General features: G+C 42.2%; 1 protein-coding gene across 1 annotated transcript in view; it reads right to left on the bottom strand.

Moving 5' to 3' along the window:
- The window catches only part of LOC125453120 (PC3-like endoprotease variant B), a 1,374,573-nt gene that overhangs the window by 1,110,065 nt on the left and 237,080 nt on the right, over positions 1–27,428 (bottom strand). The gene's annotated exons all lie outside the window — the stretch shown is intronic.

Below are 27,428 nucleotides of genomic sequence, written 5' to 3'. Positions count from 1 at the left end.
AGTGTTTGCCACCACAGTCAGATCACTGTTAGCCTCTGACTGGCTCCTAGGAGTTGTGATCAGTTCTGAAGATGAGTCGCCAGATTTGAAACATTAACTCTGCTTTCTCCTCACAGATGTTAATAGACCTGCTGAGTTCCACAAGCAATTTCTGTTTTTGGTGCCATATAAGCTTTTGTAACTTTTGTCTCAATTAATAGGGCCAGGATTCAACATTTTTTTAAAACCACTTTCTCAACGTGTTACCTTCGACGTTATGCACCAAGCTCTACAGTCATTGCCCCAATCATTGTTCACTGTGCCTTTTATTTTAGATTACCACACCTCATTCTATCTGCTAAACCTTACCATTTCATCGATTTCCTGCATTAAATTCATTGCAGCAAATGTGTGTTCAACCCATTAGCTTATGCTCTCTTGAAGCCTTCCATTAACGTCCTCAAAACTTTTAGTACCACCAAGTTTTGCGTCATCTGCAAACTTTGAAATTGTGTTCTGCACATCTACATTTGGGTCATCAAAAGTATAAGAAAAACAATGGTTGTAACACCATTTTCTGTAAAATCTACAAAATGTGAGAAACCAGTCTCCTGCGTTGATGTGTTACACATCCTTACTCTTCATTTACAATGAAAATTGTCATTAGAATTAACACTCCTAATGTCATGAACTTGTAAGCAAACTTGTAAGTAAACTTGTTAGCTCTGGAACTAACAAAAGATAAGCCTGCAAAAGCAAAACAAAAAAGAATTTATATTCTAAATCTCTGGATAGTTTCTTTTCCAAAGTTGTGGGAAAAGCACAATTAACAATGTACTCAGCAAAAGGAACACAATTCATATGCCAAACACTAATTTGCATTTATAGTGAATTTGCAGCTATACTGAATTAGTTAAGACAATTTAAAACTAGCAAACCTGTCTGCTGAGACTTTATTGTAGGATAGTTTTCTAGTTTAAAATCTACATATTTAATTCTGCATTTTACCAAAGCAAAACGATTTAAACTTTGTTACAGCTCAGATATTGATTTGTAAACAGATGCAGTACATGGATTTATGGTGAATTTGATCATCCTTGTTCCCAAAATGGTCATATCCTGAGTTAAACATGTACATATTCCAAAGTTAAAGCTGATTTGCATTTGGGTAGTACTGTTTACAACATATTTCAAACTGTTTAGGGCTATTGAAGTCATTTTAAGAATTGTTACTATTATGGCAAACTTCCACAACAAAGAACTGCCGTAAATACAAACTGAAAATACTGGAAATATTCCGGTCAGGCAATAACTGCAGACCTGAAACATCGGGTTGAATTTCCTGTCTGCACGATGAGGTGCATTTCAGTGCACAAATGGCCATACTTTGTTATGTGATGATGACCCAATTTTTCTCTGTATTCACGATCACACACCATGTGAAGTGGATACAGAGAGCTGAGAAATCTCCCAGCTTGGCACATTTACTTCAGAGAGAAAGTGCCCTCAAGGGATTTTTGATCTACGGGGGAGGGCAGGTGTGAATGCAGTCACGCCCACTGACTCCGGGTAGTTTGCATTGCCATGAAGGTTGTGACTTAAGATTCTATATTGCACATCAAATAAATAGCTATCCTTGTGTATTCTGATTGTACATGCCTTATAATCATTTTCCCCTTAACTTGGAGTGACTGCCAACTACCTCTGCAAGCTTACTACGAACTCCCTGAGCTTTACCCAAGTCTGTTCATGAAATATATTGCTCATTAATACATACAATTCCATCCTTTCATCACAGTCTCTTGCCTATGGTGCTGATGTCACTGTTGTAGCATGAAATAAACTACCAGCTCATCGTCACATTCCTTCCTATTGTTCTACACTGCATGCAGATCAGAGGCACCCACAGGAGCTGCTGAACACAGGGTCTGACACCTCTAATGTCTTCTATGGCCCCTTTGTGAACTTAATATCTGCTCATAGCAACCCACCACACAGCACCTTATAGCACCAATGACAACTTAGTGCCAAATTATTCTAACTCAAGTCCTGCATCCACTCTTATAGTCCCTCAAAGCTCCAATGCTAACGCATGCACATACACCAATAGTAACTATGACACAGTGCCAACTGATACTAACCATGTTCCCAGTCTCTCCTATAGCCTACTGCACTCCCTGCACTCTACCAAGAGACCTTACGTCCTCCTTTCCAGCTGTTCCAATATCCCCCATGGGCCAACTATAGGAAGCATACAGAGATAAAATGAAATCAAGTTTAATTAAAAATTATAGCCATTGCAAAGTAAAGGAAGTTCCTATTTAGGAAAGTCTATTTAATACTTTCAAATTTCTAGCACTTTATCCCATATAAGAAGTAACATTGGTATTCATGGTCCCACATCAAAGGCAATTCTTCAATAACATTGCTGGGATGTTCAGAGATAGCACGCTCCAGGATGTGGTCACTCCAAAGCTTAAGGAAATGCAAACAGAAAGGAAATGGTTGATCACTGTGCAGAAAGAGGGAACCAGGCAAATTGGGGTGGGGGGGGGGGGGAATTTCCCTGAGTACATCTCACTTGCAATCCTTGGAAAATGGTGAGAGTGACAGTTTCACCACCGTGAAAGCCAGCCAGAGCCAAGGCTGTAGCACTGGGTGCGGTCATGCTACAAGAAAGGATGCGGGGAGGGTGCCGAAGGCTGATATGGATTTGTCAGTGAGGGAAATAGGCAGACACTCCTGTGGTCAAACATGTGCTCCAGGGTAGTAGGCTGCCTCCTGGATGCTGGGGATAAAGGTGTTGTAGAACAGATGAATGGCATTCCGAAATAGGTGGATATAAACAGCCAGTCATGATCCACTTTGGATCCAATGACACAAGAAGAGAAATTAAGTCTTGCAAACAGACTTTAGGGAGTTAGGTAGGAAACTGAAAAGCATTCTGGTGCCATGCAGTAATGAGTATAATAACAGGCAGATAATGGAGATGAATGCGAGACTGCAGAGATGGCACAAGAAGGAGGGCTTCAGGTTCCTTAAGATTTGGGACTGTTTCTGGCAGAGATAAGACCCATACATACTGGATGGGTTACAGGTAACAGAATGGGACTAGCATGCTTGTGGGGTAGATTTAAGTTAGATTGGATGGAGTTTGACAAGTAGTTCAGAGGGGATAGAAGCCGAGACCGAATTAGAAATTAACGCACATGTAAATCAATCCAGAAAACAGAGAAATCATAAATTGGATAAGGACAGAAGTAAGTTTAGCAAGGCTAAATGGAATTTAATTTATATCCACAAAGCTTGAGGAATAGGATAGATGAGCCGATGGCAGGGAGGGGCATATGGGAGTATAATAACATTGCTATATTTGAGAATTAGCTGAAAGACGGGCAGGATTGGCAACTCATCATTCCTAATTACAAGATATTCGTATGAGATGGAGGGGAATATAGAAGAGGAGGTGGTGGTGGTACAAAGTTGATTAAGGGATCAATTATCACAACGAGTAGAGATAATATCTTGGAAGGATCATTAAATTTAAAAGTGAAAAAAGGGGCATACATGTTGCTGGGTATGTATTATAAAACCCCCAATCAGTCAGGGAGAAATAAAGAATCAAATCTGTTACCAAATTTCAGAGAAGTATAGAAACAACAGGGAAGTAATAGTAGAGGAATTCAACTGCCCAAATATTAACTGGGATATTTTGGTGTGCAAGGTAGAATGGGAACAAAATTCTCAAATTGAGTCCAGAAGAACTTCTTATGCCAGGACACAGGAAGTCCAACAAGGGAGGCGACAGTTCTGGACCTAATATTTGAAAACAATCATGAGTAAGTAGAAGGTGTTTCTACAGCAGCATTTTGGAGAAAGTAACCATAACTTAGTTGGATTTAGGATTGTTATGGAAAGGTTAGGGTGGCCTGGGAGTAGATCAAACTATGTCTGAACAGCAGGGCGCATTAATGGAGGAAATGTCAAGAGCTCAGAATAAATATGTTGATGTAAAGACAATGGGTAGGAACAAGACTGAAGAAGCCTGGATGCAAAGGGACAGAAAGGTTATGATTAAGAGAATTAGGAAATTTATGGCAGATATTCTAGGAATATACAAACAACAGTGGAACTTAAAACTGAAAATACACAAGCTAAGAGAGCAAGTGAGAAAGTATCAATGTATAGGATAAAAGAAAAAGAAAACCTGCAAACAGTAAGAGAATAATTTGTAATGCGTACAGCCCATGCGTGGCTATGGAGGTATTCAGAGAGAGAGAACCTGGAAGATTTGTGTATAGTCCTCAATAAACACCTTTGTGTCAGTCTTCACAATGGAAAAGGATGATTGAGGCATCAGTGTGGAGGACTGTGAAATATGAGAAAAAAGATCAACAGCGATACCAGGTATAAATGCGTTAATCAGCCTTAAAAGTGAATAAATCATAGAAGAATCATGCAAGTGTAGAAGCAGGCCATTCAGCCCATCAGGTCCACTACCGCCCCTCCAAAGAACAGCTCATCCAGACCCACTACCACACCGCACCCCCCCCACCCCATCCTTATCCCTGCATTTCCCACCCAAGACACAATGGGCAACTGAACACGGCCGATCCATCTAGCCTGCACATCTGTGGACTGTGGGGTGAAACCAGAGCACCCAGTGGAAACCCATGAAGACACGGGGAGAATACGCAAACTCCCTACAGACAGTCACCCGAGGGTGGAATCAAACCCGGTGGTGGTCTGTGGCAGCACAGCTAACCACTGGGCCACCGTGCTGCCCAAATCTGTAGGGTCTGGATGAGATACATCCCAGGCTGTTGAGGGAGGCAAGGGAAGGTATGTCAGACTCCAAGCATGAATTTTCAGATCTTCTCTGGCTACAAATGGGACACTAGAGGACTGGAGAATTGCAAACTGTTTCATATTGTTAAGAAAGGGAGGAAGGTATAGACCAGGCTGGTTGATCTAACCTCAGTGTTGGGGAAGTTATTTGAAAGAACTCTGAGGAACAGAGCATATCTGCACTTTGAGAGGCAGGGATTAATAAGATACAGTCAACATACATTTGTTAATTTGACAAATTTGATCAATATATTTGAGAATGTCTTGAAGATTGTTGATGAAGATAATGCATTTGATGCAGTCTATAGTGACTTGAACACTGCTTGTGATAAGGTCCCTCATGGTAGATTGATCAAGGAAGTAAGAACTCATGGGGCTCAAGGCAAGGTGACATGTTGGGTGCAAAACTGACAGAAGCAGGAAGCAAATGGTGATGGTAGAGAGATGTTTCCATTACTGGAAATCGGTTTCTAAGTGGGGTTCTGCACGGCTCACTGCTGAGCCCTTGCTGCTGGGGTTGTGCGTTAATGATGTGGGTTTAAATTTAAGGATATAATTAGGAAGCCTGCAGATAGTATGGAAGTCGGTGAGGAGAATAACCATAAAATGCAACAGGATATCAACTGACTGCTCATGCAGTGCAGTGACAAATGGAATGCAAGCTGGAAAAGTGAGAGATAATACACATAGAGAGAACTAACCTGGCAAGGGAATACACTAGGGATAGTAGGATTCCAGAAAATACTGAAGATCACGTGGGTTTGCATATCTATGGATCCGTGAAGGTAGCTAAAGTGATTCAGAAGGAATATGGGGAATCTTACCTTCATTTGCTGAAACGTGAATATAAAAGCAACAACATTATGCTGGAACTGTATACATCACTGTCAGGCTACAACTGGAGCACCACATGTAACTCTGGCCACTACAATATAGAAAGGATTGACATGAGAGAAGGCATAGAGGAGATTAACCATGATGCTGCCTGGATCACAGGGTCAGGGTTGTTAGGAAAGGTTAGTGGGACTAATGTTGATTTCTTTGGAGCAGAGAAGGTTAAGAAGGGACCTGACAGAGCTGTACATACAATCACAAGCAGCATTGATAGTATAGTTAAGAAGGCATCATTTCCATTAGCAGAGGGAACAGAAACCTGGGGGCACAGATTTAAGGTAAGTTGTAGAAGTTTAAAAGCAGAACGGGGAAACCTTTGTTTCACTGATAAGGAGTTATGAATCTGCAACTCACTGCATAAAAGGATAATCGAGTCAGAAGTATTCATAACATTTAAGTAGTGTTTAGATTTTCACTTACATTGCCATGGCATCCAGGTCTATGGATCGAAAGCTGAGAAATGGGAACAAAATATTCAGATCTTTGTCATCTGGCAGAAATGCAATGGCGTGAGAAGCCTCCCTCTATCCTGTTAAGTGTCAATGAGTCTAACCTGATTGACCTGTCAATCAAATTGTGAACTCACCATCTGCCCTGCACTGATAGTGAAAAGCAGTCGAGCATTTGTAATGCTATGATATCAATAAACATCGACTGAAACAGTTGGAACAGAATTTTTCACTCTTCCAGACACATTATGTCTGTTTCTGAATTTTAAAAAGCTGGACATTTAAATACCTTGACAGTTCCGAAGACCTCGTTCACTTTTTATGAGTGTTTCGGTTTTTTCTAAAAAATTGTAGCTTAAGACCTTACTCCCTTGAAAGTGAAATCTGATAAACTAAGCACTGAGTTTTGTATCAACAGCCCTTGTACTACCCAGCATGACCCACAACTGCATTGCAGATCTAACACAAGTGACAGATGAAAATGGCACATAAAGGCATACATGGGTAGTGAGCTATTCAGGTTAGATTCTCTCAAGACCAGAGAAAGATTCAGCTCAGTAGCGTTCCTCAGATGATGCTTCATCTGCTGAATGTTGCCAGCGTTTTCTGCATTTTATATTTTCTGCATCCGCATTATTGTGCTTGGAGAATGTCTTAATTGTTATTTGAAGCATAAATATTGGCTAGAATTATAATCCTCTTGCACAAAACACTGCTCAAGGAGCTTTAGCATTCACTGTAAGGACAAGATATTAGTTTAATATCTCATGTGAAAGGTGACACCACCGAGAACATTTCTTCAGCACTGCAGAAATCACAGTGCTGCAGTGTAAGATTAGATAACCAGGTTCAAGTCTATAGAATGGATTTGAAACCACAATTTTGTTGACAGAGATGCAAGTGCTTGCCAAATGAACCACAGCCGATGTATAGAAGTAATAGAAAAGGGTGAGTCAATTAAAATCTTTTTTAGCAAGTTCGCATTCATGCTAAAAACTACAGGCCCAAAATTCTGATTGCTTTGCTCCATCCCAAATAAACTACTGTTGTATTAAATTCCCATGGCCAAAATGCAAAGTTAAGAAAAATTGCTGAAGGTTATTATGATAAAAATGCCAAAATCAGAGTTCTTCAGTTGGGGCTAACTGTTTAAAACAGGGTTCTAATAGATCTAATGATTTTGGGAAATAATAAATGAACATCTTCTCAAAATGCCAAATCTGATTATGTCAAATTGTCTCACTGAAAACTGAGACATCAACTCATATCTTAAATGGTAATTACTCATATAGTAACACAGCTCACAATCATTAATCTACCAGCAAGCCAAATCAAATTTTCAACACTTTTATTACTTTTTACCCAGAGAATGGTTGGAATGTAGAACTGAAATGTCAAATGGTACATTTTATGTAAAAAGCAGAGGTGCAATTAAAGGTAACCTATATAAATACACGAGGGAGAAAGCAATAGTAGGTTATTTTAATAAAGTGAGATGAAATGGTAAGTGTACAACATAAATCAGAAGAGTACGTACAGAACAGAACCAGCTTATGTAAACATTTACGATACTTTAAAATTTAGAACAAAAACTCTAAGAAATTGTATCCTATTCTTGAAGGATAGTTAGCATAAAAGAATGTTTCAATTTTAATGACCTTAAAGAAAAGTTGTTCAATGAGAAGTTTCAAAGCACATTTAAGTCAGAATTTTAGAAAGTTGATACAACTAAGTTTTAAAAGAGACCAGCTGCAGAAACAACTCTGAGCAGACCAGGCTGGCCCTCAGGTATTCTGGGCTGTTCCACTGACACTGGCAGACTTATGCCAACATCTGCAGAAAGGTAGCAAACCTCACCTTGCCAGACATTGTTGGTGGATGTTCTTTCCTCAGTAACAGCTGTGTCAGTAGACCTCCTGCTGGTTTCACAATGAGCCTGTCTAACCATTGTGCTGGAAGCTTTCCAATCACAGCATGGCATAATATTGCATGAATGAAGATGCGTCAGGGTGATCAGGAGTTAGCACTGCCACAGAATGCAAAGATGTCACTTTCCGTAGGCCTTGGGAAATCCACCTGGGAATGAGCGTGGTGACCTCTTCTCTCAGAGTATGGGTCAGCAAAGGCAAGGATGCTAAGCTCTGGTATCTGCCAGCCCAGCTCCTCCCCTCCACCCACTGCATCCCAAAACCAGTCCAACCTGTCTCTGCCTCCCTAACCTGTTCTTCCTCTCACCCATCCCTTCCTCCCACCCCAAGCCGCACATCCATCTCCTACCTACTAACCTCATCCCACCTCCTCGACCTGTCCGTCTTCCCTGGACTGACCTATCTCCTCCCTACCTCCCCACTCTCCTCTCCACCTATCTTCTTTTCTCTCCATCTTCGGTCCGCCTCCCCCTCTCTCCCTATTTATTCCAGAACCCTCACCCCATCCCCCTCTCTGATGAAGGGTCTAGGCCTGAAACGTCAGCTTTTGTGCTCCTGAGATGCTGCTGGGCCTGCTGTGCTCATCCAGCCTCACATTTTATTACCTAAAGTGGTATACTTATTTTTCCTGGAAATAGCCACAGGGGATTCCTGCACTGCCTACCTAGTTCACTTTCTCTGCCTGGTGATCATTTACTTCCTCCTTGCCTGAGGAATCTTAACTTATGGAGTAACTACCTTTCTGTACATGCTGTTCACTATACACTCAGCCATGCCAATACACCATCGGGTTCCCAGCTGATGCTACAGCTCCGAAACTTGGGTGACTGGGTCCTGCAGTTTGAGACATTTCGCGCACACATGCTCGTCCTGAGTACTGGAACTGTGCCTGACTTCCCACATGGAGTAGGAGCAGCACACCATTGCTTTGATCTCTCCTTCCAGGCCCTGCCATTTTAAATTAAACACTAAGATTGCCAACATTTGCAAGAATAAAATTCTTCACCACTCTCTAGCCTTTTATCTGAATTAAGTAGAAAGAGGTTCAACTCATATAATGCTCATTGCAGAGGTATCAGTTGATTTCGTTACCAGCTAATTACTTTAAAAGCTACGTGTTAAAAAAAGAACATTCTCCTGAAGGCAAGTATCTTTATCAAAAGTTGACTAGTCTAATATGATAAAAGGAATAGCATTTCACTAGGGCTAAAATTGTGTTATGCTGTGGACACATCAATGCAAGCACATAACACTCTGTCTTCTGTAATTTTAACGAAGGGGTTAACATATTTAAAATTTAACAAGTTTAAAGCTTTGTTTTGATAAACAGTGGACAGACAAATCTCAATGCATTAACAGTAATTCCTAATGTCACACTGAAATTTCAATCCAATGGTGTGAAATTTGATCAGGAGGAATTAATTGTATCTTGAAAGTCCTTAGAATCTGGAATTCTACTTAATTATTTCAGCATTATTTTGTTGTTACATTATAGAATAACTTTCTGATACTAATTTAAACAGAATATCCTTAAGGAGTGGAAGCCATATTTCTTTTAAGATGGAATTCAAATGTATTAGAATTCCAGTTTATTGAAGCAAAATGTAAATAAATAAGTTTTATTCAAAGATGGGCAGAACTTTTATTAAAATGTCAAAAAAACCTGTATGTAGGAAATATTTGCATCAATATAAGTTGTGTTCTAAAACAAACAATTTTGGAGCATAATCAACAATTGTGCACAATGTAGCAGCAAAAGATTTGGGTTGGTAGAACTTTACTGTTATCCATGTGTGTCAGCAGGTGTATTGATTCTTATCTGTGAAAGCTTTTCAAATAGCTTTCACCGTGATTACTTTAGAAACCAACCATTAGGAATTTGAGAAATGTTGTAGCAAGGATATCACTTCTGGAAGACTATGTAGAGTTGAGGGTCAACTCCTAAAGGACATGCAAGTCTTTACAAAGCACATTTCAGAATGTTTCACAGTGTTGATAGAATTGTGCTGTGTACTAATGCTACCTTAAACTCACGTAATCTCATGTCTAAATCTTGACATGTTATATTGTGAAATGGTGTTTGTAATAAAACCATGTTCATGTTTCTCTACATCATGTTGTAATTACATCATTATGTTATCTGCCTTGGAAGCTTATACCTGTTGAAAAGCTGTGCCTGATATCTATGGCTTGGGCTAACTTTTGACAACACTTAGCATTTGAACATGTTAACCTTAAAGTGAAATGGATCCAAAAGTCAACTTCACAGCCTCATCATTGCTAACACATGAGGTTTTGTCTACCTTATGCAACACACTACACTTGTAGCTTCCTTTATCTTTAACTTATTTTGTGCCGGCTCATGTATCACTGCTGCCCTTGCACTTCAGAATGGGCCCCTTATATCCACTAGATTCATATATACCTCATATGACCCAGCATTCCCTTCATCATCATTTGCCATACAAAACATGAGCATTTGCTTACAGCATTAAGTTTGCCTTTCTTGCGCGTTTCACCTTTATTAGCATTTTCACCCCACTTGCAGAACATGTAAGAAATACTGCACTTTGATGCAAATTGAAGATAGCCACAAGCCCACTTCTTCTTGGGATAAGAAAGGAAAGTTTTTTTTAAAAAACCTTGGAATGTTGTATGATTTTAAAATTCTATATTAGAATAATCAAAGGAGAACGCTCATCTGAAGAAGGCTCATATAGCAACAGGTTGATAAAAGTCAAATACTGGTGGGCCAGAATTGAAACCATACCTCAAGGGATGTGGTTGAGAGGAGAAATCAAGGAGATAATAGTGATAAGAATAACTGGTTAATTTTCTGTTTACCATGGGAAGAAAGTGCAGAAAGAATCTGTGGTGTTTTCAATCTCTGTACTATACCAAGTCATCAGATCTGTTAGACTAGAGTCTTTGTTTCAGCAGCCTGACTGTCTTTTTAATTAAGCCTCTCATGGAGACAAGAGTGAATGGGTTAGTTCTCACCACCAAACATTCAGCCTCTAATTGGCTAAACAGATTTAAAGTCGGGGGCGGGGGGAGGTGTTCTGGTATAGTATGAAGGCACAGCCACAGTTACCAAGACAGCCAATGGCTGTGTCCACATTCTTTCTGGGGTCTGCTGGTCCAATAGCCAGCTACACTGTCCTGAACACCAAGACTAATACACCACTACCCTTTGCCAACCTCCAACCCCCAAACAATTAAAACACCATTAAGCCCACCTTTGCAAAAATTTCTCTTAAGTTGTGCAGGCCAAGTTCATAAATTTTTGTGACTCCTGCCAACTATCCAAAGATGAAAATTTATCACTTGATCTTCTAAGAGTCATGAAAATGCAATATCTTGTTGAATGAGAATTAACTGACTTTATCTGTACTAAGATTATAATTACAGATAAACATGTTTATTGACACTGAAATAGTTATTTTGATACTTAATGAAAACGAAATATCTCCAACATGATAAGAAATTTCACCTTTTTGCAAGTTAGAATGTTATATTTGCCAGGTTTTAACATCCTGACTATGATTTTATGACTCTATTAATTTTATGTGTATGCGTCAATCATTAATTTTGCTATCTATAAAGTCTAATACTTACAATTTAAGGGATTTCATGGGTCTTTTTTTCCAGGATTACTATGTAATTGGCTGCTTACTCTGCTCAATGAGATCACTGTTACTGGACCCACAGAGATCCCCTTTACTTCGTGCCAGATTCAATATAATATTAATATTTAATTTAATATGTAATATATAGAATGCAATTTAATATGTAATTTAAGAGTTAAAATGGGAAATGTGTGTCATAGATTGCTCAATCTTTGTGGGCATATTCTTTGAGGTCGGCAGAAAATGTTGGTGCTTTGCCATTGACAGAAAGCTTCTGTGCACTAACAGTAAACTAAAGCAGTAAAGAAAGCCTTAAATACTCATCATAGAATGGATTCTTTTAAAACGGGGGCAAGATGATCCTAAATTAAACTGCTTTTTCAAGACAAGGTAATATTACATATTGGCACTCCTAGCAGGAAAACTCACTTCAAGGCTCAGCATTTTGAATCATCCACCATGTATTCCAGGTTCTTCCGAACTCATTGGAACACACACAAATTTCCATCATTTATAAGTTGGGCCTTTGCCTCTGGGATATGAGATAAGAATGAAGCATTTGCAACAATCTTCAGCCAGCACTGATGAATGGACCCCTGAAGTCAACAGGAATAGGGACAGAATCCTTTGATAGTTAGAGTCATACCTGACACTGAGGAAGGTAGTTGTGCTAATTTCAGTTCCAGGACATCAATGCAGGAGTTCCTCACAGTTGCATGTAGGCCCAACTGTCTTCAGCTGCTTCATCAATGACATTCCCTCTGTCATACGGACAAAAGTGTGGATGTTCACTGATGATTGCACAACACTCAGCACCAGTCACAACTCCTCGGATACTGAAGAGGCCCATATCAAAATGCAGCAACACTGAGACAATATCCAGACTCTGGATTGAAAGTGACAAATGATATTCATGCCACACAAGTGCCAAGCACTGACTAAGTCCAACAAGTGTAAATCAACTCATCAGTCTTTGACATTCAATGGCATTATAATCACTGAACCATGACTAGCAATATCTTTGGGATTAACAGTAACCAGAAATTGAATTGGACCAGTCATATAAATACCATTGCTACAAGAGGAGCTCAGGCTAGAAATCTTGCAGAGAGTAACTCACCTCCCGAGTCTCCAAAGCATATCAACCACCTATAATTCACAAGTCAGGAGTGAATTAGAATATTCTCCACTTGTCAGGATGAGTGCAGCTCCAACAACACTCGTGAAGTTGACACCATCCAGAACAAACCTACCCACTTGATTGCTACCACATCCACACACATTGTCACTCCACCACAAAGGCAAAAAGCCAACAATATGAACCATATACAGCGATAAAGGCAGCATATATGTAGATACACCTACCATCAGCATGTTATTCCCTAAGCCATTGGCTGTCCTGATTTGGAAATACATCTCCATTCAGTGTTGCTGGCTCAAAATCCTGGAACTCCCCCTTTAATAGTATTTTGGGGGTGTACCCACAACAAATACACTATAGTGTTCAAGAGGCAGCTTGCCACCACCTTCTCAACAACAATTCTGAGTAGGTAATAAATGCTGCCCCAGTCCCTGAATGAATAAACAAAAATGTTGCCGGGGAACGCCCACAATCACATAACGAATGTAAATTTTAAAAACTGTAATTATGAACAGAATCGGGCGAGTGAAAGAGGGATAGCTTTTGTGTTGAATTAGAACAAGAAAACTAACAGCATGTTATCTTAAACTAAAGAAGCCTAATGCTAAATGAAATTTATGAAATAAAAACTCCACACTTAAGAACTGCTGTCTGCTAATTAGTGTAATGAATGGAGACAGTTACAGTACTAAAAGGCATCTGATTTACTAATGAGTGAAGGGCTACTGGCTTAGTGTTAAACTCAGTGAGATGAAAACAATCTGAGCAGGTAGGAGCCAGAAAGGAGTCTATGCAAAAGGTCAGGTCAGAAAGGTTGTTTTCCTCTTTTTCAGTTTAATCGTCCCTAGTTAGAATCATGGAAATCAGGAGGCCTTTTCAACTGTGCCCTTCTATAAACATTGTTTAAAAAAAATATTTACTAGATTCCTATTTGTAATTACATATATATTACAGTCTTTGATCAAAGATATTTGTGGTAAAGTGTTTTGTGTTCTGATAATTATATCAAACCCCTTTTCCTGGGGTGGCACAGTGGCTCAAACGATTAACATGGAGCCTCAGTGCCAGGGACCCAGTTTCAATTCCACCCTCAGGCGACTGTCTGTGTGATGTTTGCACATTCACCCTATGTCTGCACGAGTTTCCTCCAGGTGCTCCCGTGTCCTCCCACAGTCCAAAGCTGCGCAGGTTAGGTGAATTGGCCATGCTAAATTGCAAATAGTGCCCAGGGATGTGCAGGCTCAGGGGGTTAGCCACGGAAATGCAACATTACAGGGATGGCGCAAGTCTGGGTGAGACGCTCTTTGAACGGTCAGTGTGGACTCAGTGGGCTAAATAGCCTACTTCCACACTGTAGGGATTCAGCAAACATCATTTGTCGTGTACACGGCATCCCAACTGAATACTTTACAGTGTATTTTGGCAACTGCTCTTCCCAAGCCCGTAAGAAACTACAGACAGTCAGTTAGCTGTTAACTGGTCAAGAACGCAGCAGAGGAAGACACTCCTGCCGGTGCTCCTCTGCTCAGCCTGTTCTTTTCCTTTTTTTATTTGTCTTTTTTTCTCTCCGCTTAGCATCAGAGTAGAATATTGGAACAGTGGCAGGCACAGGAAGCGAATCCCAGAGCACCACGTGGGTAGCGAGCTCTGGGTGGAGAGTGCCACAGGTTATACAGTCCTGGAACTTACCTTGGAGCAGCTGAGTGCCAATACAGAGCAGACTGGATGGAGGCTTGGAGCAGGACTGGAGTCTGGTGCGGATGATCAGATCATGTGCAGAGGCCCTGGACTGAGCTGCTACAATGTAAATGTTCATTTGAAACTTTTTATCTGACTGTAATGTCAATCCTTTAACAATGTCTTAATTTTAAACTCTGTAAGGTAATGCAACTACTTTTTATTCCTCTTTTATATCCAAGATTTGTATCAAGGTACTCGTACCTGAGAAGGCACCATTAGGGGGACATTCTGAAAGCTTTTCACTGTACTTCTACGATGGAGAACGTGACAATAAAGGATACTCCGAATTCTGACTCATGAACACCGCCTAGTCCATCATGCAAACCAACCTTCCATCCATTAACTCCATTTATACTTCCCCCACTGCCTCACGATTACAACCTACAAAATCAAAGACTCCTCCCGCCTTGGTTATGTGTCTTCTTGCCTCTTCTGTTGGGCAGAAAACATTACGTGTACAAGTAGATTCAAGAACAGCTTTTTCCCCGCTGTTATCAGACTTTTGAACAGACCTCTCAAAATGTTAATTCTAATCTGTTCTGGTCAAAGTAGATTAGATTAGATTCCCTACAGTGTGGAAACAGGCTCTTTGGCCCAACAAGTCCACACCGCCCCTTGAAGCATCCCACCCAGACCCATCCCCCTATAACCCACACACCCCTGAATACTATGGGCAACTTAGTATGGCCAATCCACCTAGCCTGCACATCTTTGGACTGTCATTATTTTCTCCCAAAGAATCTGGTATCAATGTAATCTGCTGCACAAACCTCCACAGTAGTTTCACATCAATAACAACCTCATCGCAAATTTATTTCCATTTGATCATTCATAGCTAGCATGGGAGTCACAAGATTAATACTATCCGTGAGATTCTGCCATTATAGAGACATTCTTGTTAAAATAAGTCGTGGCTAAATTGATGTTGGCCGGTAAAACAAAATGGTTCCGAGTGAACTGATTGCAAAAATCTGACAGAGTGTAAAATGCGCTACTGTCTCATTTTTGATAGTTGGTACACCATCACTCTGGATGCATTTCTACTCCAATGCTTCATGTGGAAAATATGTAAATTTTATATTGAAAGAACAAGGAGAACATTTTGGTTTGCTTCACTTTACGACACTACATGAAAGATTTTGAGTAACACAACTGCAGTTCGGATCTTTTGAAGGAGAGTTTCAGTGAAAGGTTACATAACAGAGCAGATTATCCCAGAAAGATTTTCTGCACCATCCTCATTAAAGTCAGCTTTTAATACCTCCCACCCACTACTGTGGAGAAATCTCTCAGCTTCTTCCACACCTAATATAGTCAATTCAACAGCTTCTGTTCACACCTGACATCTCCATCCATTGATGTTCACAGTCTACAAGAGAAAACTGCAATAGGTTCCATTCTGAAAGCCAATGTCTAAATTATTATGATATGCACCTACCTCATTAAATAAGCTTTAACTGATAAAGTCAATTCTAAAATTCACCACTCTTAATTAATGACTACGATAGCAATCCAAATAAAAATCATGTAATTAAATGTGTTAACATTTAAGAAGGGAGAAAGCAAAAAAACAAAATTTCAAGTAGACTTCAGAATCTGTAAAGTTTATTTTCACAAACAAAATTTCTTAAGACTATTGTTTGATCTGCATCACATTTTTCTACAAAATATATTTGAAAAGGGGACAATAATTGATCCAGTAAAAATAGTGTAACATTTATGTTTACCTCAACAGTGATTTCTTGTTTAACTAAAGGAAAATTTAGTTTAACTTAGTGCCTTCTTTTTTTGTAAATTCTCCCCTGCATTTTGGAAGAGTAGTAGGTCATCCAGGACCTCGAGCCTGCTCTGCTGTTGTGTCCGATGATGGCCTCAACTCCAGTTTCCTGCCTTCCCCACTATTCCTAGCTCGTTTTTTCAATTAAGAATTTATCAAACTTGACTTTAAAAGCTTTTGAGAACTGTCTCTTCACTGTTCTTTGGGGAGGAGAATTCTACAGACCAATGACCCTCAGAGGCAAAAATAATCTCCTGGTGTCTGTCCAAACAGTAGATCCCAGTTTTTAAATTGTGCCCCCTACTCAGTAAGACTCTCTGAGAAGGGTAAACATTCTCTCAGTTTCCAATATTTCTACAATCCTCAGGTTTTTGAACTATTAATAAGACTAGCTCTCATTCTTCTAAACTCCAGAGTCACTAAGCCCATAAGATACAGGAATAGAATTAGGCCATTCAGTCGATTGAGTATGCTCCACCATTTGATCATTGCTGACATATTTCTCAAGACCATTCTCCTGACTTCTCCCCGTAACCCTTGACCCCCTTACCAATGGAGGACCTATCTCTATCTTAAGTACACTCAATGACATGTCCTCCATAATGCACTGTGATAATGAGTTCCACAGATTTGCCACCCTCTGGCTGAAGAAATTCCTCCTTGTCTCAGTTCTAAAGAGTCATTTCTTCACTGTAAGGCTGTGCCCTGAGGTCCTAATCTCTCCTACTAATGGAAATATCTCCTCTTTTTCAGTTCTATCTCGGCCTCTCAGTATTCTTTAAGTTTCAATCACGTCTCCTCTCATCCATGGGATCATTCTTGTAAACCTGGACTACCTTCAACGCTAGCACATGCTTCATTTAATATGGGGCGCAAAACTGGTCACAATATTCCAAATACAATCTAACCAGAGTCTTATACAGCCTCAACAGTATATCCCTGCTCTTGCATTCTAGTCATCTTGAAATGGAACGCCAAAATTGCATTAGTAAATCTCAACAGAATCCCACAAAGGACACCTAAATCCCTTTGTGCTTCAGGTTTCTGAAGCCTTTCACCGTTTAGAAAATACTCGACATGTCTATTCTTCCTAAAATGAACACCCTCATACTTTCCTACATTGTATTCCATCTGCGACTTCTTGCCCACTCTGCTAGCCTGTGCAAGTCCTTCTGTAGTCTGCCTACTTCCTCAACACTACCTGTCGCTCCACCTATCTTTGTGTCATCGGCAAACTTAGCAACAATCAGTTCCTTCATCCAGATCATTAATGTATAACGTGACTGGCTGTGGTCCCAGCAAGACCCGTGCAGAACTCCACTAATCACTGGTTGTCATCCTAAAAATAACTTTTGACCCTGCTGTCTGCCTTCTGCCAGTCAGCCCATCCTCTATGTATACCTTGCCCCTAACACAATGGGTTCATCTTAATAAGCAGCCTGCTATGCAGCACCTTGTCAAAGGTCTTCTGGAAATCCAAATATATCAAGTCCACTCGCTCATTACCTTCTCAAAGAATTCCAACTGAGTTTTCAGGTATGACCTCCCCTTAATGAAGCTGTGGTGACTCAGCCCTGTGTTATCACGCACATCCAAATACTCCACAATCTCATCACAAATATTGGACTCTAAAACCTCACTAACGACCAAGATTAGGCGAAGAGGTCCACAATTTCTTGTCACGTGCCTTCCTCTCTTCTTAAATAGGGCTGCTACATTAGTCATTTCCCAGTCCTCTAGGACCCTCCCTAACTCCAATGATTCTTGGAAAAATTACCGCCAACGCATCTACAATCTCCTCAGCAATCTCTGTCAGAACCTGGGTGGGGGGGGGGGGGGGGGGGGGGAAAGAGTTCCTCTAGTCCCAGTGATTCATCCACCTTCAGCTTTCAGACCTTTCAGTTTCCCCAGCACCTTCTCCTTTGAGATGGCCACGACACACACCTCTTCATCTGGGTCTCTTGAAGGTTTGGCATGTTACTGGTGTCTTCCATTGTGAAAACTGATGCAAAGTGCCGACTCTTGCAATCTTTGTTTATATTATTAGCTGGCTTACTCTGATATTTCATCCTTTACCCCTCATTCTTTTTGAGTTATCCTCTGTTGGTTTTGGTTCCCCACAATCTTCATTTCATTGCTTTTTTCTTTTGTTTTTGCTATCCCTGACTTCAGCCATGGTTGCCTCATTCTCCCTCGAATATGTTTCTTCTTCCCTAGGGATGAATTTCTGCTGTGCTTCCCAAATTATGCCCAGAAACCCCTGCCATTGCTGTTTCACTGTCTCCTCTGCTCAACTCCATTTCCAAACAACTCTGGCCAGCTTCTCTCTCATACCTTTGCAGTTACCTTGACTCAACAGTAATACCATTTAATCTGATTCAAGCTTCTCCCTCTCAAACTGCAGGGTGAATTCTATCATATTATGGTCACTAATCAAGTCCGCCTCATTACACATCACCGAATCCAGAATTGCATGTTCCCTAATGGGCTCTACCACAAGCTGCTCCAAAAAAAACTATGTAGACATTTCATGCACTCCTTTTCTTGAGATCTGCTACCAATCTGATTTTCCCAGTCTGCCTGCATATTGAAGTGCCTCATGATTATCATCACAAAGCCTTTATTAAATGCCTTTCCTGTCTGCTGATTTATTTTCTTCCCAACAACCTGACTACTGCTAGGAGTTTGTATGTAACTCCCATCAGGGTCTTCTTTCCTTTGTGGTTCCTCAACTCTACGCACACAGATTTACACCTTCTAATTCTACACTGCTTCTTGTTCTCAATTTAATTTCTCACTAACAAGGCAACCCCACCCCTTTTGTCCATCTGCCTGTCCTTTCAACAGGACGTACATCCCTGGATATTTAAATCCCAGCCCTAATCCCCTTGCAGCTACAACATCAAACCTGCCGATTTCAATCTGGGCTACTATCTCATGTACCTTGTTTTGTATACTACATGCAAAACACCCTCAGTCCTGCATAATAATAAAATGTGAGGCTGGATGAACACAGCAGGCCAAGCAGCATCTCAGGAGCACAAAAGCTGACGTTTCGGGCCTAGACCCTTCATCAGAGAGGGGAATGGGGTGAGGGTTCTGGAATAAATAGGGAGAGAGGGGGAGGCAGACCAAAGATGGAGCGAAAAGAAGATAGGTGGAGAGAGTATAGGTGGGGAGGTAGGGAGGGGATAGGTCAGTCCAGGGAAGACGGACAGGTCACGGAGGTGGGATGAGGTTAGTAGGTAGCTGGGGGTGCGGCTTGGGGTGGGAGGAAGGGATGGGTGAGAGGAAGAACTGGTTAGGGAGGCAGAGACAGGTTGGACTGGTTTTGGGATGCAGTGGGTGGGGGGGGAAGAGCTGGGCGGGTTGTGTGTTGCAGTGGGGGGAGGGGACGAACTAGGCTGGTTTAGGGATGCAGTAGGGGAAGGGGAGATTTTGAAACTGGTGAAGTCCACATTGATACCATATGGCTGCAGGGTTCCCAGGCGGAATATGAGTTGCTGTTCCTGCAACCTTCGGGTGGCATCATTGTGGCAGTGCAGGAGGTCCATGATGGACATGTCATCTAGAGAATGGGAGGGGGAATGGAAATGGTTTGCGACTGGGAGGTGCAGTTGTTTGTTGCGAACTGAGCGGAGGTGTTCTGCAAAGCGGTCCCCAAGCCTCCGCTTGGTTTCCCCAATGTAGAGGAAGCCGCACCGGGTACAGTGGATGCAGTATACCACATTGGCAGATGTGCAGGTGAACCTCTGCTTAATGTGGAATGTCATCTTGGGGCCTGGGATAGGGGTGAGGGAGGAGGTGTGGGGACAAGTATAGCATTTCCTGCGGTTGCAGGGGAAGGTGCCGGGTGTGGTGGGGTTGGAGGGCAGTGTGGAGCGAACAAGGGAGTCACGGAGAGAGTGGTCTCTCCGGAAAGCAGACAGGGGAGGGGATGGAAAAATGTCTTGGGTGGTGGGGTCGGATTGTAAATGGCGGAAGTGTCGGAGGATGATGCGTTGTATCCGGAGGTTGGTGGGGTGGTGTGAGAGAACGAGGGGGATCCTCTTAGGGCGGTTGTGGCGGGGGCGGGGTGTGAGGGATGTGTTGCGGGAAATACGGGAGACGCGGTCAAGGGCGTTCTCGATCACTGTGGGGGGAAAGTTGCGGCCCTTAAAGAACTTGGACATCTGGGATGTGCGGAGGTGGAATGTCTTATCGTGGGAGCAGATGCGGCGGAGGCGGAGGAATTGGGAATAGGGGATGGAATTTTTGCAGGACGGTGGGTGGGAGGAGGTGTATTCTAGCTAGCTGTGGGAGTCGGTGGGCTTGAAATGGACATCAGTTACAAGCTGGTTGCCTGAGATGGAGACTGAGAGCTCCAGGAAGGTGAGGGATGTGCTGGAGATGGCCCAGGTGAACTGAAGGTTGGGGTGGAAGGTGTTGGTGAAGTGGATGAACTGTTCGAGCTCCTCTGGGGAGCAAAAGGCGGCGCCGATACAGTCATCAATGTACCGGAGGAAGAGGTGGGGTTTGGGGCCTGTGTAGGTGCGGAAGAGGGGCTGTTCCACGTAACCTACAAAGAGGCAGGCATAGCTGGGGCCCATGCGGGTGCCCATGGCCACCCCCTTAGTCTGTAGGAAGTGGGAGGAGTCAAAAGAGAGGTTGTTGAGCGTGAGGACGAGTTCAGCTAGGCGGATGAGAGTGTCAACACTCTCAGGCAACCAGCTTGTAACTGATGTCCATTTCAAGCCCACCGACTCCCACAGCTACCTAGAATACACCTCCTCCCCGCCACCGTCCTGCAAAAATTCCATCCCCTATTCCCAATTCCTCCGCCTCCGCCGCATCTGCTCCCACGATAAGACATTCCACTCCCGCACATCCCAGATGGCCAAGTTCTTTAAGGACCGCAACTTTCCCCCCACAGTGATCGAGAACGCCCTTGACCGCGTCTCCCGTATTTCCCGCAACACATCCCTCACACCCCGCCCCCGCCACAACCGCCCTAAGAGGATCCCCCTCGTTCTCACACACCACCCCACCAACCTCTGGATACAACGCATCATCCTCCGACACTTCCGCCATTTACAATCTGACCCCACCACCCAAGACATTTTTCCATCCCCTCCCCTGTCTGCTTTCCGGAGAGACCACTCTCTCCGTGACTCCCTTGTTCGCTCCACACTGCCCTCCAACCCCACCACACCCGGCACCTTCCCCTGCAACCGCAGGAAATGCTACACTTGTCCCCACACCTCCTCCCTCACCCCTATCCCAGGCCCCAAGATGACATTCCACATTAAGCAGAGGTTCACCTGCACATCTGCCAATGTGGTATACTGTATCCACTGTACCCGGTGCGGCTTCCTCTACATTGGGGAAACCAAGCGGAGGCTTGGGGACCGCTTTGCAGAACACCTCCGCTCAGTTCGCAACAAACAACTGCACCTCCCAGTCGCAAACCATTTCCACGCCCCCTCCCATTCTCTAGATGACATGTCCATCATGGGCCTCCTGCACTGCCACAATGATGCCACCCGAAGGTTGCAGGAACAGCAACTCATATTCCGCTTGGGAACCCTGCAGCCCAATGGTATCAATGTGGACTTCACCAGCTTCAAAATCTCCCCTTCCCTCACCACATCCCTAAACCAGCCCAGTTCGTCCCCTCCCCCCACTGCACCACACAACCAGCCCAGCTCTTCCCCTCCACCCACTGCATCCCAAAACCAGTCCAGCCTGTCTCTGCCTCCCTAACCAGTTCTTCCTCTCACCCATCCCTTCCTCCCACCCCAAGCCGCACCCCCATCTACCTACTAACCTCATCCCACCTCCTTGACCTGTCCGTCTTCCCTGGACTGACCTATCCCCTCCCTACCTCCCCACCTATACTCTCTCCACCTATCTTCTTTTCTCTCCATCTTTGGTCTGCCTCCCCCTCTCTCCCTATTTATTCCAGAACCCTCACCCCGTCCCCCTCTCTGATGAAGGGTCTAGGCCCGAAACGTCAGCTTTTGTGCTCCTGAGATGCTGCTTGGCCTGCGGTGTCCATCCAGCCTCACATTTTATTATCTTGGAATTCTCCAGCATCTGCAGTTCCCATCATCTCTGATACTATTTTACCCTCAGTCCTGCACTGACCGCCAACTTTCTAACTGTTGTCCCCTTATCTGCTGTACCTGAAGTTAGATTTCTGTCCCATTCCATATTCTCTGTCCTAATACTTGTTCAAGAAATTTTAATAACCTTTGCTGAACCCTCCCCACTTTAATATTTCCATAATTTTCTATGCACTTAACCTATCCTCCCCGCTATTCAGCTTAAAGCACATGTCCAGAGCACTAGTTATGAAATTCTGGTCGAACCTGCCCTACTTGTCATCATTAGGTAATGGTCTCATCTTCTCTAAACTAACCCGAATGGGATATCTTTTCTCAAGCGTGGAGACCAAAACTGTACACAACATCACAGATGTGATTACCCCATTATCTAACGATAGTGAAATTTTCCTTCTTTTACTTTAATTTCTCTTAAAATAAGTGAAAACATTCTACTTTATTTCCTCATCACTCATACCTGCATGCTTACTTTCCACGGTTCACATGTCAGGACACTGAGATCCTAATATACCCCAGACTTCTGCATTTTCTTTCTTCATTTAAAGAAAATAATGCTCTTATAGTTTTCCTGCTAAGTGGACAAGTTCACATTTTCCCACATTACACTTCATCTGTCATCTTTTATCGACTCACTTATCTTATGTAAGTTCCCTTGTAGGCTGTATGATTGCCTCTTTAAATTAATTTCCTACCTATTTTAGAAGTCAGCAATGTTGCTTCTCACAAGGTTATCCAAACACAATCAAGGGTACAAGATAATAAAATGTGAGGCTGGATGAACACAGCAGGCCCAGCAGCATCTCAGGAGCACAAAAGCTGACATTTCGGGCCTAGACCCTTCATCAGAGAGGGGGATGGGGTGAGGGTATCTAATAAATAGGGAGAGAGGGGGAGGCGGACCGAAGATGGAGAGAAAAGAAGATAGGTGGAGAGGACAGTATAGGTGGGGAGGTAGGGAGGGGATAGGTCAGTCCAGGGAAGACGGACAGGTCAAGGAGGTGGGGATGGAAAAATGTCTTGGGGTGAATCCAACCCCACCACCCAAGACATTTTTCCATCCCCACCCCTGTCTGCTTTCCGGAGAGATCACTCTCTCCGCGACTCCCTTGTGGCTCCACACTGCCCTCCAACCCCACCACACCCGGCACCTTCCCCTGCAACCGCAGGAAATGCTACACTTGCTGAAGGGCCTGTTCCCACACTGTAGGGAATCTAATCTAACCTAAATCAATACAGATTCAAAAGAAAAGCAGTCTCTTGTCTATTAGAATTCAAAACAAAGATCAGGTGCCCAAATGACTGCTAAGCATAAACGCCATTAAATGATCATCAGCTGATTTGAACATAATCCAGGTAGCAAAATCCTTAGGATTCCATCAGTTAGCAAAAAGCGTTTTGCAACACTATTGGGAACAAATCCTCCAGCTACCTTATTTCACATAATCATTGTTCACTTCTCACTGGACAATTTCCCATTATTCAACTACATATGGACCACTAATTCCTTCAGCAAACAAGGATGATCACTTTTTCCATGGTCATAGAAGAAATGATGTCACAGTAAACTGAAATTATGTATTAACATTTTGAAAGTCAATTAATTTGAATATAGAATGCAAGGTCAGGCCTGTATTTCATTACATTTTGCAGTCTAGCATGTTTATCTGTAAAATGTTAAATAATAGCTCTAATGGAAAGATTTATGCATTTCCTGCGTAAAACTGATATTTAAACAGTTTCTGTAAAACATGAATAATATGGCCCAAATACTGATAAGCAAAAAAAAAGGAGGTTGGAAGATTCTATTTAAACAATACTGCAAGATCTTGGAGACAGCCCCAACATACAGAAACATATACTGAATATATTAAAAAGTGACCAAAACAGAAATCCTCCCATGTATCTTTAAGTGCATCTTTAGAAGTCATGCAGTGTTTCCTACCCATTTAAAGGCAGCTCCCAAATGCAGCAGGAAATCAAAATGTTGACATTTACAATATCAAAAGTAGTTTTGGGTTTTGAAATATTGACAAAACACTGCACATGTACATGTTTATGACACAGTTTGATCCTAATGGTGAAAAATTAATGAAGAAAAATCCTTTTCCATGTTTTTCTCACTGTGTCAAGACTCAACAGCATCTGGAATTTTAATTCTGAACAGAGAACACCACAGCCTCAGGTAATTATATGATCCAAATACAGGTGTCAAAGTATTGTATGTGATGCTGTTAACAAACATTTTGTTCATTTTTTTTCAGCAGAGAGCAGAATGATTGACTTCTCAGCTTTTTGAAGGAAAGTAACCTTCACAACTTTCAAAATAAATAACAGTAATACATAAAGGGAGATGGTCACATTGTTATAAGGTCCCTGGAGAAGAAACTCTCTGCCTGTACTTGATAAAGTTAAAAATAAATCTGTTCTAGCAGTTTCAATTGTTGCTTGATGACATCCTAAGTGTTTTAATAATAGCTATATTAATGCTTGGCTGTTTTTCACAAGTTGTTATTCTTGAAGTGAGGAGTTATATGTTCACATTTTGATTGACAGCTTAAAGGCATTGCTAAAGGATGAACTGTTTTTGATGTGGGGTCATAAATGCAAATAGGTTTTTTTATTACGAGATTAAGTATTTGAGTGATTTAAATGTATTGAATAGGCTTTCTTGAGTGGGAATGTTTTGCTATAGATGAAGCTGTAACATGGTGAACTGTTCAATGATAATTTATTTATAGTCACTTGCATTTACAATGAATAATACATTAAAATACAGTGAAAACCTTCAATAGTTGCCACAATCTGACACCATTTTGAACAGTTTAAGAATGTAACTGGAAGAGAGCCTTGAGACACCTCACAAACAATGCCTGCTTCACTACCCCACTGCTGCCTCTGCCAGAAACACCAGTGCGGGAATCACTACTCTTTAGGTGCTATCTCTTCACTTCTGGCCTCACCACACCAACACCATCAATGCTGGATCCCGTGCTGAACCTACACTCACCACACAGCCAGGAGTCCCCAGTTATGCTGATAGATATTTAGTTCATATCATCTCCACATAGTTTTTGAGATCTACCTACAGTGTATATTCAAGGACTGATTATACAGGGTGGAAGAGTGAAAGGTGGTGTGTAGGAGGCTTCAGGTTTATATGTCTTGACGCTTAGCCGACTTAGAGACTATAAAGGGCCATGCTATGGCTGGGAGATCATTAATTAGCATTAATATATCTACAAATTAAGGGCCCATGTGGATGAATGGGGGCATGGGTTGGGTATGGAGGACACAGGTGGCTGGAAGGAATGACTTGACACATGAAGAGGGTGAGATACTTGAAGACTAAGAGGCCTAGTGTTTAACAGCACAACTGAGTCAAAGTCCTAAAGAACTAAGGTGGGGCTTTTAAGTGGTCCATCTTGACACTTAGCCTCCAGTGACACATCTGATCCGTGTCTGGGTACAGCAAGACCAATTCCATTGCATATCAGTACCTTTGCATGTTTGGTTCAAATCCATAATGTGTGACCTTCTCTCTGTTCACTGCAAGAATACGCAACCTGAAATGGAGGAAGTTACCATCTATTGTCTAATGGATATGTTACGTAAAGCAAAAAGTGACACACATTATGGAGCTAACTGACAACTGTTGCCAGGAGCATAAAACTAATTCTAATTTGTCATTAGTGATTACTGAGTAGTAAACAAATTATTTAAATTTTTTGAGAAGATTTGTAGCTCGAGTTGTGGGCACGGTTGTAGACATGCTCGCCGAGCCGGTGGGTTTAACTGCAGCCGTTTTGTCACTCTGCGAGGCAACATCATCAGTGGGCCTCTGGTGAAGCTTTGGTGTTCTGTCCTGCTTGTTAGTTATACGCCTCAGTTTACTGGGGCGGTCAGTATTACTTTGGGTTCTGTTTCCCAATGGTTTGTACTCAGGACCTAATTCAATATGGCTGCTGTTGGAGTTCCAGGCCTCCAGGAATTCACTGGCATGTCTCTGTTTGGCTTGTGTGATTGTGGATGTGTTGTCCCAGTCGAATTTATGTCCCTCATTGTCTGTGTAGTGAGGCAATTGAGAATTTGTCGTGTCTCTTGGCGGTGAGTTGGTGTTCGTGTATCCGTATTGTCAATTTTCTTCCGGTTTGGTCTAAGCAGAGTTTCTCACAGTCTTTGCATGGTATTTTGTGTGTTTCACCGGTTTTGCTGATATTGGGTATGAGATCCTTCACATTTGCCAGGAGCTGTCATAGGGTGGTTGTTGGCTTGTGGGCTACTCTGATACCTAGGGGCCTGAATAGTCTTGTGGTCATCTCTTTATGTCCTTGATGTATGGTAGGGTCATTAAATGCATCTGGTCGTATTGTCTTTTCCTGGTGTGGTCTGTCTTGGAGGTAATGGCGAATTGTGCTTTTTGTGCATCCATTCCTTTTGAAGATGCTGTATACGTAGTCCTGCTCTGCTTTGCGTAGTCCCAGGTTGCTGCAATGTGTTGTGGCTCATTTAAATAATGTCCTGATGCAGCTCTGTTTGCGGGCACTGAGGTGGCTGCTAATGTAATTGAGCATCTGGTCCACATGTGCAGTCTTTCTAATAGACACTAGGCCAATTCTCACTTGTCTCACTACATATGGACAACGAGGGAGACAAATTCAACTGGGACAACACATCCATAATTGCACAAGCCAAAAAGAGACATGCCAGGGAATTCCTGGAGGCCTGGTATTCCAACTGAACTTGATCAACAAACACATGGAACTGAATCCGATATACAAACCACTGATAAACAGAATTGGAAGTAATACTGACCACCGCAGCAAACCAAGGCATATAAATAACAAGTGGGACAGAACACCAACACTTCACTGGAGGTGCACTGATGATGTTACAGAGCAGGGCGCCAAAACATTTGCAAGCAAACCCACCAGCTCAACAA

Source organism: Stegostoma tigrinum, chromosome 6, assembly GCF_030684315.1.
Source record: "Stegostoma tigrinum isolate sSteTig4 chromosome 6, sSteTig4.hap1, whole genome shotgun sequence".
NCBI classification, from domain to species: Eukaryota; Metazoa; Chordata; class Chondrichthyes; order Orectolobiformes; family Stegostomatidae; genus Stegostoma; species Stegostoma tigrinum.
This window is presented reverse-complemented; position numbering and strand designations above follow the sequence as displayed.